Source organism: Protobothrops mucrosquamatus, unplaced genomic scaffold (genome assembly GCF_001527695.2).
Source record: "Protobothrops mucrosquamatus isolate PMUCROS unplaced genomic scaffold, P.Mucros_1.0 scaffold27, whole genome shotgun sequence".
Classification (NCBI taxonomy): Eukaryota; Metazoa; Chordata; class Lepidosauria; order Squamata; family Viperidae; genus Protobothrops; species Protobothrops mucrosquamatus.
The window spans coordinates 155,428-168,814 of NW_015386412.1; positions in this window are offsets into that span (position 1 = coordinate 155,428).

A 13,387-nucleotide genomic window follows, 5' to 3' on the forward strand; every position below is an offset into this window, starting at 1 on the left:
AACACTTCTGAGGAACATTAACAGGGGCTAAAAGAGACTTCCACTTTTTGCATATTACAGGATCCACACTTTCTACACTGTGACAATATTGGAAACTTAATCTTTATAGTGTTGTGAGCACTTCTCCTTAAAATATTTCATGGTATATCTCCAAAAAAGTCACCAAATTGCCTTTTGATTGCGGCATCATTTTTAATTTATGACACACGACCTGTCTTTCCATCCTGGTAAAAGCTCAAGGATTTCTAACAGGACTAATTAAGCTAGGAAACCATTCATTATGGCTGAACTAAGGCAGCTTGTACACTGCACCTCTCTGTGGTTCCTATGAAGGAGAGGCAGACATGACAATTTAGCAACATGCCTGCTCCTGTGTAGTACATTTCTTCCTACCACATGGGAGGCTGGGATTTTGAGCCCACAAAAATGCTGCCAGAAGCTTTCTGTAGTGACCTGTTAGGAATTCTGGATGTGACTACTTCACAGCTGGAGCAGCTGTATGGAAGAATATCTGTTGGAGCAATCAGAGGCATATTGAGCTGGCCACAGCTCTGCATTGCTTCTGGCTAGCATTGGGACTTTCTAAAGTTATCTACTATACCAGTTTATAAAGCCTTGGTAAGAACCATACTTGGAATACTGCATTTCAGCTTTGATTGCCACAATATCAAAAAGATGTTGAGACTCTAGAAAGAGTACAGAGAAGAGCAACAAAGATGATTAGGGGACTGGAGGCTAAAACATATAAAGAAAGGTTGCTGGAATTGGGTATGTCTAGTTTAACGAAGAGAAGGATGAGGGGGGACAGGATAGCAGTGTTCCAATATCTGAGGGGCTGCCACAAAGAAGAGGGGAGTCAAGCAATTCTCCAAAGCACCTGAAGGCAGGACAAGAAGCAACGGATGGAAACTCACCAAGGAGAGAAGCAACCTAGAACTAAGGAGAAACTTCCTGACAGTTAGAACAATTAACCAGTGGAACAACCTGCCTCCAGAAGCGGTGAATGCTCCAACACTGGAAGTTTTAAAGAAGAGATTGGACAGCCATTTGTCTGAAATGGTATAGGGTTTCCTGCCTGAGCATGGAGTTGGACTAGAAGACCTCCAAGGTCCCTTCCAATTCTGTTATCCTGAATTCTACTAGGAGGTTAGTAACACCCTACTAACACTGAAGAGAAAAGGACAGTTATTCTCCATTCTTCCCACATACCGAGAAAGAGGACTCTAAATAGGAAAACAGATGTTCCCAAGGATGAAGAAACTAGGATAGAGGGCATGTAATCACATCCCCAACACTCAGGCATGTACTCGTATAGACCATCTTTGGTAAACTGAGCTGCCCAATCATCTTTAAAACCTGTTTACCTAAGTATGAAGAACATAATGGCTGTACCTCTACACTATTTACAAAGTGAAAACATCTCTGACCAGATTAGCCTTCTTAGCAAAAGGTGAACAAAAACAGTTAACCCACTTAACCAGCTCAAGGAAGGAGGAGCTTGAGAGGGCTGTTTACTGTTTACATACTCATCTTTTCTTTCCACTGGGAAAAACCAAAGGTGCCTTGGAGGTAGGAGGTTGTGGGGGATGGGGTGAGGGGGAAGGAGAGGATACTGATGGATCCTCATAATGAGAGATGAAATCTAGGATCACAAGAATGCCAGAGGATCTGCTTTGATGTGATTCCTCTCCCCAGTCTTAGACTACGATCGTTGCTCATCCCACAACAAGACAAGAAAGGGCCATGGTTTGCCCCTGAACTAAACGGAGTAGAAATTTGGAGCAGCTTTTGCCCACTGTCCATCCAACTCAATCACTCTCACAAAGAATTCTCCACCAGGACGGTAGGGAGTAAGACAACCAAAATCCATGATGGGCATCTTGAGGACCACATNGATGCTTTCATGCCTGGCTTGATTATTCAGTTGCTGTGGCCGTGAAGTGTAGTGAAACGACACTGAGAAGTTTCAAGATGCCATGGTCAGTTGGGTCTGGATTTTCTCTATGGGAACAAAGGGAGTCAAAGGCCAAGGACAGATGGAGATCTGAGGCTGTCTTGCTTGATTTCCAAGGATGTTTAAATCTTGACTTGAGCTGTCCCCCTCTATTCCTTGGTAAATGGGTGTGTGTGTCTTTAAGAGGTAAATCTTCACACTTTCCCAGGCTTTGTGTTGTGGGTAGCACACCAAATGAGTCATTCCTGTGTGATCCTGGAGACATAATTGCAGAGACACCGAGCAAAACAGAACAATAGCAGCCAGAGCTCAGAAACTCCTCCCCTTCCTCTCTTTCCCTCTCGCTGCAGCTAGGTTTTGCACAAAAATGCTCTCTACATACCGAAAGAGTCCAAGTGGAACAGAAACAAGAACGAGGCAGACTGAAGTAGCTGGACTTACATTTTTCTCATTCTCTTTCTGTGACTTTCCCTGGATCTGGACTCTCATCCAAGGAACAGGGGTCAGTTAGTTCTGATCTTCCCAACTGTTTCCCACTCTTTTTTTCAAAGCCCACATTTGCAATTCCTGGTTTACTTATTCAATTAAAAACACAGCTTGGGTTCTGTGTTTCCTTAGATTTCGTGCAGGGTTTGAGAGGGGCCATCAGAAAGGGCCAATTCTACAGGAATGCAACCACCACCATGGAAATGAGGTATTCTTTCCATCAATATATCTGCGTTCTTTATGGCTCTGTTTCTGCCCTGGCAAAGAGAAGATCTGCAGAAGATCTGGGAAGATGGAACATGACTTCATGTTCAAGGCAGGATTCTCAGAAAGAGAGGCGGGTTGGAGAAGTTGGCCAAGGTAATGCAACAGAATGTTCCTGTTGGACATCACAGGAGTTCTACATGTCATGAGAACAGTTAACTCCAGTCAGTTGTAAAGGTCAAAGGGATAGTTTTACCACCCCTTCCCCCCATATCTCAAAGCTACGTAGGAGTCATCTCCCTCCTTCTCATCCTTTTGATTCATCTCCCCTGTCCATATTTAGCACATTATCTATCGAGAAGGGCGGCTGTGAATCCTGTTTGTATCCAAGATGAAAGGACTCATATGGTGGTCCTTCTTTGGGGGTGGTCTTCACATGATGCTCCCTGAGGTGGGAAAGGAAGGGGGATAGAAATCCAATCACATGAGCATGAATGCTTCTTTCTTTCACATTTGGTTTGCAACAGGGAGTGGGAGAAACAGGAACTAGACTCTCCCAGACTCCTTTGTAGAAGCTGGGAAGGTATCCAAAATGGTCTTTTTCATTGGGGCGTTGGGACTTGTATTGTTGGGAAACAGAGCTTAGTGTTTCCTGTGGGGCATGGCTGACTTGGGCAGCCATTTGATGTTAAAGTATCCAGTGAGACTCATCACTAAACTTGCCTTTTGGATTGGAAGGAAATGGGACAATCTACAGAGCATCAAGGTCATTATAGACCTTGGAGATCGTCTCCTCTATCCCCCTACAGGGATCCATTGTAATTGACAGGTGGTCATCTGGTCTCTGCTTCAAGACCTCCATCAAGGAGAGACCACTATCTCCCAAGGTAGCACTATCTCTCTCTGTTGAGCAATTCCTACTCTGTGGACACTTTTTTTTCCAGGTTTTCCAACTAAAATCTATTTCTTGGTCACGTGAATGCAATGACCCCTTCTCTTTTTGCCACTTTATTTATGGAAGAATCAGTAGCTAGGATCTACTGAAAAAGACTGTACCTGCAACCAGCTCATGATATATAATCCTAGTGAACTAACAGTGCCTTCGGCCTCTGCACATATCCCCAATTCTTGTCTTCGCTTGATCTTGCAAAGCTGTGTTACAAGCCCCATCAAAGATTTAGTGTAGACACCTATGAGTCAAAATGACCTTCTGAAGTTTCCAGTGTCCCACCCATGTTGATTCGAGGCAGCAAAATGGAAGTGCTTCTCTTGTTTGGCTTTCCAGTCTAGTCTACAACTAACCAGGTCCAAGCCTGCTTAATTTGGGGGAATCAGCCAAGGCCAATTAGGCGTTGCCACCTAACCGTGGACAGAAGTTGTGTAGGAACCTGTTGACATCAATCCCCTTTGTCTCTGGACCTTGGGCGAAGAGGCAGCCAACCACTTTCTCTTCGATTGGGATTCTTTGTTTTGGGGAGGGAGGGAAAGGAATGACTGGGGGGAGGGGGGATATGCAGAGAGGGATAAGGAAACAGTGGACAGATGCTGCACACTTTTACTTGAACGAAAGGTCTGAAGACTCCTTCAGTTTTTGGTTGAAAAGGTTGCCTGTTGTCTGGTCTTCCTCCCACCCTCCCTTGCCTAAGGTGGAAAATACAAAGGGGAAACTGGCCAGTCAGGAAGGATGAGGAGGTTTTGTTTGGCACATCTGTCTCAAGTCTTTGCATTCAGCCAGCCTCCTGTTACAAAGAAACCAAGGCTGGTGTTTGTTTTTAAATGAAACGGTTGCTATTCTGTTTAATCATCGTGAAGTTGGTGCATGGTGGAATTTTCCTTCCCTTCTCCACATTTCATACCCTTTTCTTCTGCCACAGTAAAGTCTCAAGCTATTTATATAATTTTTCAAACCTAACTTTCCCTTTTTGGACTTGAAATCACAGTGATTTTCAAGGATATACGTGTACTTACAGGAACTCACAAGAGCTCTCATTCTAATTATATGTGTTAAATCACCTGACAAGAGGCAGGAGCTGGGAAGGGAACAACCATTCTGGGTTCCTGTTTTGCCAGGACAAAATGCGCCAGGATTTTTGGTGGAACTCGGTTGTGGTGTGGAATCCAAAACATCTCCTCTGGAGAAGACCATCTTAATGTTGGTGGATCCCACATTTCTAGACTCTCCAAATGGAGAGCTGCAGCCAGAGGGTTGTGTATGGAGGTGATCTACCGGAAAGCATGATTGAGGAGGGGTTTCTGTGAACCTCACGATTAGCAGACTGAATAATTTCTGGATTTAACTTCGGGGCTATAGAAAATAGCTAAAAAAAATAGCAAGACATGCAAAACTAAAGAGACTGATCGTCATTAGCAGCTCAGTTATTGCCTGAGAGAAGATCCTCAGGACAAATAGAAGAGCTACAAAAATGAAATAATCTCAGGCTGTTCTGGAAGAACAATAAAGTGCTATAAATCGTAGTATTTAAAATGCAGAGATCGTTTTATATGAAGGATAGGAAACTCTGTTGCAAAGCATCAACTTGGATACACGGAAGTGAGGTCCATCCTGGAAGACTGAGCCACGTCAGTCTAAATTATCCAGAGGAGTTACCCCAAGTTACTTCTGGTTGAAATACTGTATATTTTAAAAACAGAGGCAAACTTTTGTTGTAGAAGACATACAGGGCTGATTTCATTTCCCGACACTGTTCATCCGTGTATTGAGGCTAATATCGCCATCTGCTGAGCTAGAAGTAGGAAGCCTCCTGGCTTTTGAAGATGAAATTTCCAGCTAGTCTCTAAATCCTTCCCCATTGGGAATGTCTAAATTATAGTTCCTTCAATTAGGGAATTCAAGGTGTGGGGTCCTTGGTGTTCTCTGAGCTTGGTTTACATACGTTTCATTACCCAATTAAGTAACATCATCAGTGCTAGTCAAACTAGATGTTAACCTAGTTTGGATAATGAATCGTCTGGAAAGAAACAACCAAACTCAGAGAGCACCAAGGACCCCTCATTTTAGCCCTGAGCTACAAATGTTCCCCTTTATTGGTAATTCAAGGTACACCTTAACTCTCTTATCTGTGTCATCCCACCCTTATCTCCAAAATGAGTTGCTTAATTATCCCATTGTTTGATACATATGGATTTTTTTCTCAAATCCAGGAGAGAAACTGGGTTTCCCCTCCTTTTCTTTCTTACGATGAAGAAGGCACTTCTGGAAGCTTAAGGGACATCTCATTGCAACTTCTGATCCAGAAGCTTAACAACTTCTGATCCAGAAGCTTAAGGGACATCTCATTGCAACTTCTGATCAGCAGCCACCCCAAAGGTCCTCAGTTACAAATACAAGAGTCTTCTCCCTGCTTCTCTATGGATTTCAAAGGTTACGTACAAAGTTGAGAAAATATTCAAGCCAAGCCAGCTTGGATCCAGTTCATGGGTTAGTTGCAACCTCTGAAGTTTCCTTCTCTTTCTTTCAAACTCTGTATATAAACCTTGACTTTGGCACCTGCGTTGGATGACGGATGAGTCAAGGAAGCTTCTGTCTGGGGGACGTTTCCCAACTCTGCAGGAAGCCTCCTTGAGTCATTTGTGTACTTTTGAGACAACTGGAACACACCCACTTGCTGTGTCATAACCAAGGCTCAGCAATGGAATTTAGAAAGCCTCCTCTCCTGGAAAACCCTGGGGAGTCCAACAATCCTCTAATTTAGTCTGCCAGCCAACTGTGGAAATAAATTGAATATAGCTGTGGATAAATTGGGATATGAGGTTGGGAAAAAGTTAGCTGGGCAGCAGAACGATGAACTAGAAATTGATTCTATGCCAGCTAGAAAGACCATGCCAGGCTGGAGAACTTGTGCTGCAGGCAAAGAAGGGCTTATGCACGCTTCAGGTTGCAGATGGGAGAGATTACTTCTCATTCTGATGCACGAGAGATTCCAAGAGGTCATTTCTTCTCTTCTCCTTAAATCCTGCTTAAATAAAGCTATAGCCTCTCAGAACTTCTGGGCTGTTAATACAGTTCCCGATTTCAAGAACTGCTGGCCTTCTAGCTTCCTTCATGGGGCAAATATGCTTGTGTCTCCAACAGAGATGCTCAAAAGTTGGTTTTGAGCACATATTCAGTCAGCCGGCTGTGGCAAACCACATTTAGATTTGAGGACTTCATCAGAAGCTTCCTGCCACAGAGAGAGGAACTGCTACTATTTATGGATTTCCCCCCCCCACAGTTAAATCTTGGTCTCCACCTTCCTTGTTTGCTTTCTGTAAGTGTTCTGAGCAAGTATTCCCAGCTCAAAACTTCAGTTTCATCCATTGCTTGAAGGACCTGAGTTAGCAGAACTCAACACAGCCCAGGAGATCTCTTAGCTGTTGGATTCATTTCCAGCAACTGGAAAAAAAGCCTCCCTTCTTCATGTTAAGACAAATTCAGAAGAGTCCACAGGAGAAATATCTCCCTCACCTATGCATAAATCTTTTCCCTACAAATACAGTATATTGTCTTCAATTGAAAGAATCCACCACAAGCTCTTTATAGAGTAAGGCAGCGTTTCTCAACCGGTGTGGACTTCAATTGTGGGGAATTCTGGGAATTAAATCCACACCGCTTAGAATTGAAGTTCACATCCCTTAAAAATTGCCAAGGTTGAGAAATACTGGAGTACTGTAAAGTTTGCTTGCTGTCAGCACTCTGAATGAGTCATTTGATTGTAGGCTTAGTGTTAATTCGTGGTGCCTTTGTCTACAGTGAATGGGAAAGTCTTCTGGCACCATTTTAATAACAGCTTAGCTCAGAAGCCTGGAGGGAATATTCCACACAGCAGCCATTTAACTCCTTCAACCAGCAGCTCTCGCTTCACCCTGTTGAAGGTGTATTTATCTCTGTTTGAGAAAAGCAGCTTCTCCATTCGCTGGACAGAGCAGGGAGCTGTGATGGTTCAGCTCCCCAAGGATGGGACAGAAATCCAGCTTTAGATCATAAGAGATCCTGCTTCCTCCATTGGGCCATCAGGGTAGGTCCTCCAAGGCAGATGGATGGACCCAGAAGGATGGGAACGCTTCCAAAAGGTAGCTGTGGCAACTCACCACATTGCGCAGAAGATGAAGTAAGAGCAGTCTAAAATATCCCTCATTGCATCACAGCTTTTCAGTAAGTCTCTTTCTCAACAGCCTGGACTTTTATCAACATGGATGGAAGCTTTGAAGATCATCTTCCACCGCTGGATGGGAAGCCACACAAAAGGGTGGTGAAGTTCATAGATCGCAAGGGGACCGAGACAAGTTTCCTCAGGGGTAGGTTTAACTAACACTAAGCATCACCTCGACCTCATCTCCAGCATCCTTTTTTTTTTAAAGCATGAACAGGGAATGAGGCAGAATTGGGAAATGATCAGTTTCTCTGCCGAACTCCGAGCTGATGAAATGCTGTGGGAACGGAAGCAGCAGCAGTTTGAAGGCATCTCACTTCCCCCTTTCACAGGCCAAGAGCTGGTGTTGTGAAGGACCATTATGAGTTTCTAATTCCTCCTCTTTCTCCAGAGCAGGATCGGACCCCTGATCCAGTTCCTTTAGCACTAACTGGCAGCAGCTCTCCAGATTCTTAGGCAGAGATAGGCCTGGCTTAGATCTTTGTTACTTAAGCTCCTTTCAAAGATCTCAAGATCTCTATTTAAGCCCCTTCCCTCACAAAGCTTCAGAGGTCCATGATCAAGGAAGGAAAGGCCAGGGAGAATTAAAACAAACCTCTCCTGGCTCTGTCATAATTGTGGTGCCCTGTTTTTAAAACCTAAGAGATGCAATAAATAAACATTTTATTATACTCCAAGGCCAGACCACAAAAATTAAAACAACCGAACACAACTTGAAAAGACAATCAGATCTCATTAATTAAGTCAATTACCTAATTGTGGGGCTGGGCCTCAATGTTGTGAAGCCTTGAGAGTAGAATTTAGCTATTGGCGACTTCAGGTACTTTTTTTTTCTTTTTAATCTAAATACCATTGATCAGAATAGCCAGGCACTCATCTATTAAGGGTTACCTTAGCTGGGAGTGGCAAAATTCTTTGTACTGATAGAAGAGAATTTTTGTGGCTTAGGATTGGGGTCCTTGGTGCTCTCTTAGCCTGGTTGTTTCCTTGCAGATGTTTCATGACCCAACTAGGGAACATCATCACTGCAGAAAGTAATGAGAATATATTGTATATGAGAGAGCAAACCCCACTCCATCCTAGCACTGATGATGTTCCCTGGTTGGGTCATGAAACGTCTGCAAGAAAACTATCAAACTCAGAGAGAACCAAAGACACCAAAATTCTTTGTAAAATATACATCTCAAGAAGATGTGATCTATGGCTTTAATTTCACTGGAGACACAAGTGTGTTATTGGTGTGACGTGTGTCAGATTAGATCTGTCTTTCATGGCTGCAGAGGGAAAGGTGTTGACAGATCCCCGAGAAGAAGCTCAGGGATATTGGGAATACCATAACTAGTAATATAGGTAGAGTGTGGGTTGTGGTTTCCTTGATCCACTACTGAGTCAGTATACAGTAGCCTTGAGGCAGCTGCAAGCTATTTTGGTGTTCTAGTCCATCAGAGATCATAATTATGATATATATTTTTTTACCTATGGGAAAAGCCGGATGAAAGTGATCTTGGAATTCTAACTCCACCCTAGAGATAGCAGCTTCTTTGGAGGAGCAATTCTGCCCTTCTTCCATCAGACCTGCTATGTTGAACAGTACAGAACAGAACAGAATAATAAAGGACCTTGGAGGTCTTCTAGTCCAACCGCCTGCTTCAGCAGGAGGCCCTAAGCCATTCCAGACAAATGTCCACTCTCTTCTTAAAAACCTCCAGTGTTGGAGCGCCCACAACTTCTGGTGGCAATTTGTTCCACTGATTAATTATTCCAACTGTCATGAAATTTCTCCTTAGTTCCAGGTTGTTTCTCTCCTTGACTAGTTTCCACCCATTGCTTCTTGTCCTGCCTTCAGGTGCTTTGGAGAACAGGTTGTCTCCCCTCTTCTTTGTGGCAGCCCCTCAAATATTGGGACACTCCAGATGTAGTGACAGGTTTCATGGATAATTCTCATCATGAAAAGATCCTATTTTCATTTGTTGCGTCACACCAAAGCTGCGTTCAGAATTGCCTGTCGCTTTTAGTGGTGCAAACTTTGTATAGAATGAGGTTTCTAAGAGGATAAGAGGGACAGAAGGATATAAACCACCACATGAAGCTTTTCAATAAAAATCTTTCTGTATTGCAACCTTCAGTAGGCAAACACAGACAAAATGCATTCAGGTTGTTTTGTAACACTTACAAAGTTTCCTTCACAAGGTTATTACTACCACAATTCCCACACCAACTTACTAAATTGACGATTACTCTATAATAATAAAGGCGCAAAATATTGCTTCATAGCATATTTTGAAAATAATATAAAAATAATTTTCTATATTATAATTTAAACTTGGCTTGTAAAATTCCAACACAATATAGCCTTTTATGTCTACAAACAAAACATTTACAAACACCTTCCTTTAAGGGATTCTTGTTAAAAAACAGTATATTATCATTATTTTTTCTCCATTTTAAAAAAGAACCATCGTGTGTACAGGAAAAGCAAGTGTGCAAACAACTGACTGAAGTAATTTGAATTCCAGGCCAGCTTCTATTCTGCAAGAACTCCGTAAATTTTGCCAGACCTTCAAAGCTAGACGGCCGTACCTTGTAAGAGATTCAAACATCGTCGGGGCTGAAAAGCCATCTGGAATGATGGACAGCTACAATTTTTCATTGCTGGTTCTTTACCCCAAAATCAAGCCCTTTCCCTCCGAATGGAGAACATCACTGATCCACCACAATAATAACTTATTTCTTTATACCTTCACAATAGAACTCTTTGAGATTAACAGAATTGAATGGATATAGGTCGTCCTCTTCTTACAAACAAAATTGGGACCAGAATTGCTAAGCAATGTGGTCATTAAGCAAGTCATCATGTGACCAGACTCAATTTTACGACCATTTTTACCAGTGGTTAAGCGAACCAGGCTTTCCCCCTGGGCTTTGCTTGCCAGAAACCCTCTGCAAAGGCTGCAGACTGGAATCAGAGGCTGCCATTGTCATAAAGGTGAGTCGCTTACCAAGCAATGATGTCACCACAGGGGTGGGGCAACAGTCATAACTTTGAGGAGAGGTCGTAAGTCGCTTCTTCCAATGCCATTGTAATTTTGAGCCCTTGTTAAACGAACAGTCGCGAGTCAAGGGTGATCTGGAGTCTGCCTCTAGTAAACCCGTTCTTGGATGGGGAGTCAGGGCGTTGACAGAAGGATGACGGCCAAAGTGAGGCTCTTGTCTGAAAATATTGGTCTCCATAAATTTGGTACATAGTACAATTGTAGCATTTGAGGTTACAGGTGGTCCTTTATTTAGTGACCGTTCAAAGTTACAACGGCACTGAAAAAAATGACTTATGACCGTTTTTCACAGTTATGACCATTGCAGCATCCCCAGGGTCAGGTGATCAAAATTCAGACGCTTGGCAGTTGCAGTATCCCGGAGTCACGTGACCACCCCCTTTTGCGACCTTCTGACAAGCAAAGTCAATAGGGAGGCATAGATTCACTTAAGAACCAGGTTGCTAACTTATCAACTGCAGTGATTCACTTAACAATTGAGGCAAGAAAGGTCATAAAATGAGGCAAAACTCAATAAGTGTCTCACTTTTTGGGCTCAGATATGGTCGTAAGTCAAGGATCACCTTTATTTCATTTCCCTTTCCATAATCATCACCAGCTGCCATCATTCTCACCCAACAGTTGGTCAGCAAAATAGAGAAATAATATTATGAGAAAAAAAGCACAAAAGCAGAAAAACAGTTAAGATAGTTTTTTTTAAAAATAATAATAATAAAAAGAGGCATATTCTTCTACTGCCATTGTTATCAAGACACGACACTCCCAATTTGGACCTGACATTCTAAATAATGCGATTTTTAAAATTATTTTTGGAGTAGGTTTAGATTTATTTCCATGTGTATATTTTGGCCCTTGTTGAATATTTTGTAACGGTGTGCAATTGTACATAGATTTTTTAACCAGCAATATTTAACATCTGCCCTAAAGATAAGCTGGGATGCTGCTACTTGCTTTCAACTCAACAATCAAGAGATTCTTAGGAAGCTGAGCTCATATCCAATATCTCACTCTGCTTTTTCCCCAAATGTCTAGGCACACTTTCTCTCCCTTCTTCGACGTACAATAAGAAATTCTGGAGTCTACCCATCACTGCTTACGATGCTTTTCAAAATTTTGGGGACTACACCCCTCATATTATATTTAAAATCAGGTTTTTTCAAAGGGAGAGACCGACTTTCGTTGGGATGTGCATGTAATTGCACAATGATTTTCCTGTAGAATTTGAATTTTTTTCCCTCCTGTCGTCTCTGCTTATAAGGGATAGATGGGCTTACATGTCTCTTGTAACATGTAAGGAGGATAATGTGATTATTTCAAATCAACAGCACCGAAGTACTTAACCTGCAAACGCTTCCCAGGAAACATTGTGTATCATATACATTATTCACAATCTGGGTTGATCCTTGAGAATGAGATTGCAAGTTGAGTTAGAACAGGGTTCCCCCACTTCAGCAATGTGGAAATTTGGGGAGTTGAAGTCCTCACTTCTTCAAGTTGCCAAGGCCGAGACACACTGAGTTAGAGGAAGCCGTGTTGAGTTAGAAGGATTTGCACACAGGGTTTCCAGCACTATCGCTACACAACACGTACAAAATAGTTCTATCACCTTTCCAGAATGTTATGAGGGGGCCCAAACATTTGTCATCTTGCAATCCCCTCACGCTTTTTCCTTGTTTTAGATATTTCAATTAGGAATGATGGGGGAAATTGCAGAAGCATTGAAAGTGAAAGCATGATGTGTTGTTCAAGGAAATAGCCTGGCCATTATTGTTGTTATTGTTATTTATTTTACCAGAAGAACAGTGAGTAATTAACTGAAGGTGGAGACGGGCACCGGCCTTAGAGAAAAAAACCTTGCTTCCCAGATCAACTTTTGCTTCTAATGACAGTTCAGTTATGACCTGCTGCACAACTTCCTGTAGATGTGCTGGAAAACATCTACCACACACAACACAACTTATCTGTAAACACGAGAGGATCATGTTTTATTCATTCATTAGCCCTTTGAAGTACTTGTTTTCAGTGTATCATTACAAAGTATGAGAGTGCTTAGGCATCACTTGCTTACAAACCTTCCCTTAGCTCTTTTGCTCTATAGAAGAAAGGCTAAACTTTTTGCATATTTTTTGTCTTTTAATAATGTTAGTAGAATGGCTCAAACCTGTCCAGAAAACCACCTACTTTCTTCAATGCAACTTCCCCCCTATTATTTATGTATATTTTAAACATAAATCTTTTTTTAAAAAAAATATCTGTAAAAACATTGCTTTGCCCAGAACAGTAAGCAACACTAATTACATTCAATCACTGTTCCAAGGTTGTCTGACACACCAAATAAAGAGGATAATCCACCAGAAAAAATTCTAACACAAGTGCCACTGAAATGACAGGTGTGTATTAAGTTTTCCTTGAGAGACTCCTGTGCATTTCACCAGGGCTTGTGTAGAAAAATCTCCTATTTTTGCACAACAGCCTCTGAAAATAACCCGCCCCCAATTCCAACATCTACATTGAAACTGTTTTTTGCACAACTACATTCT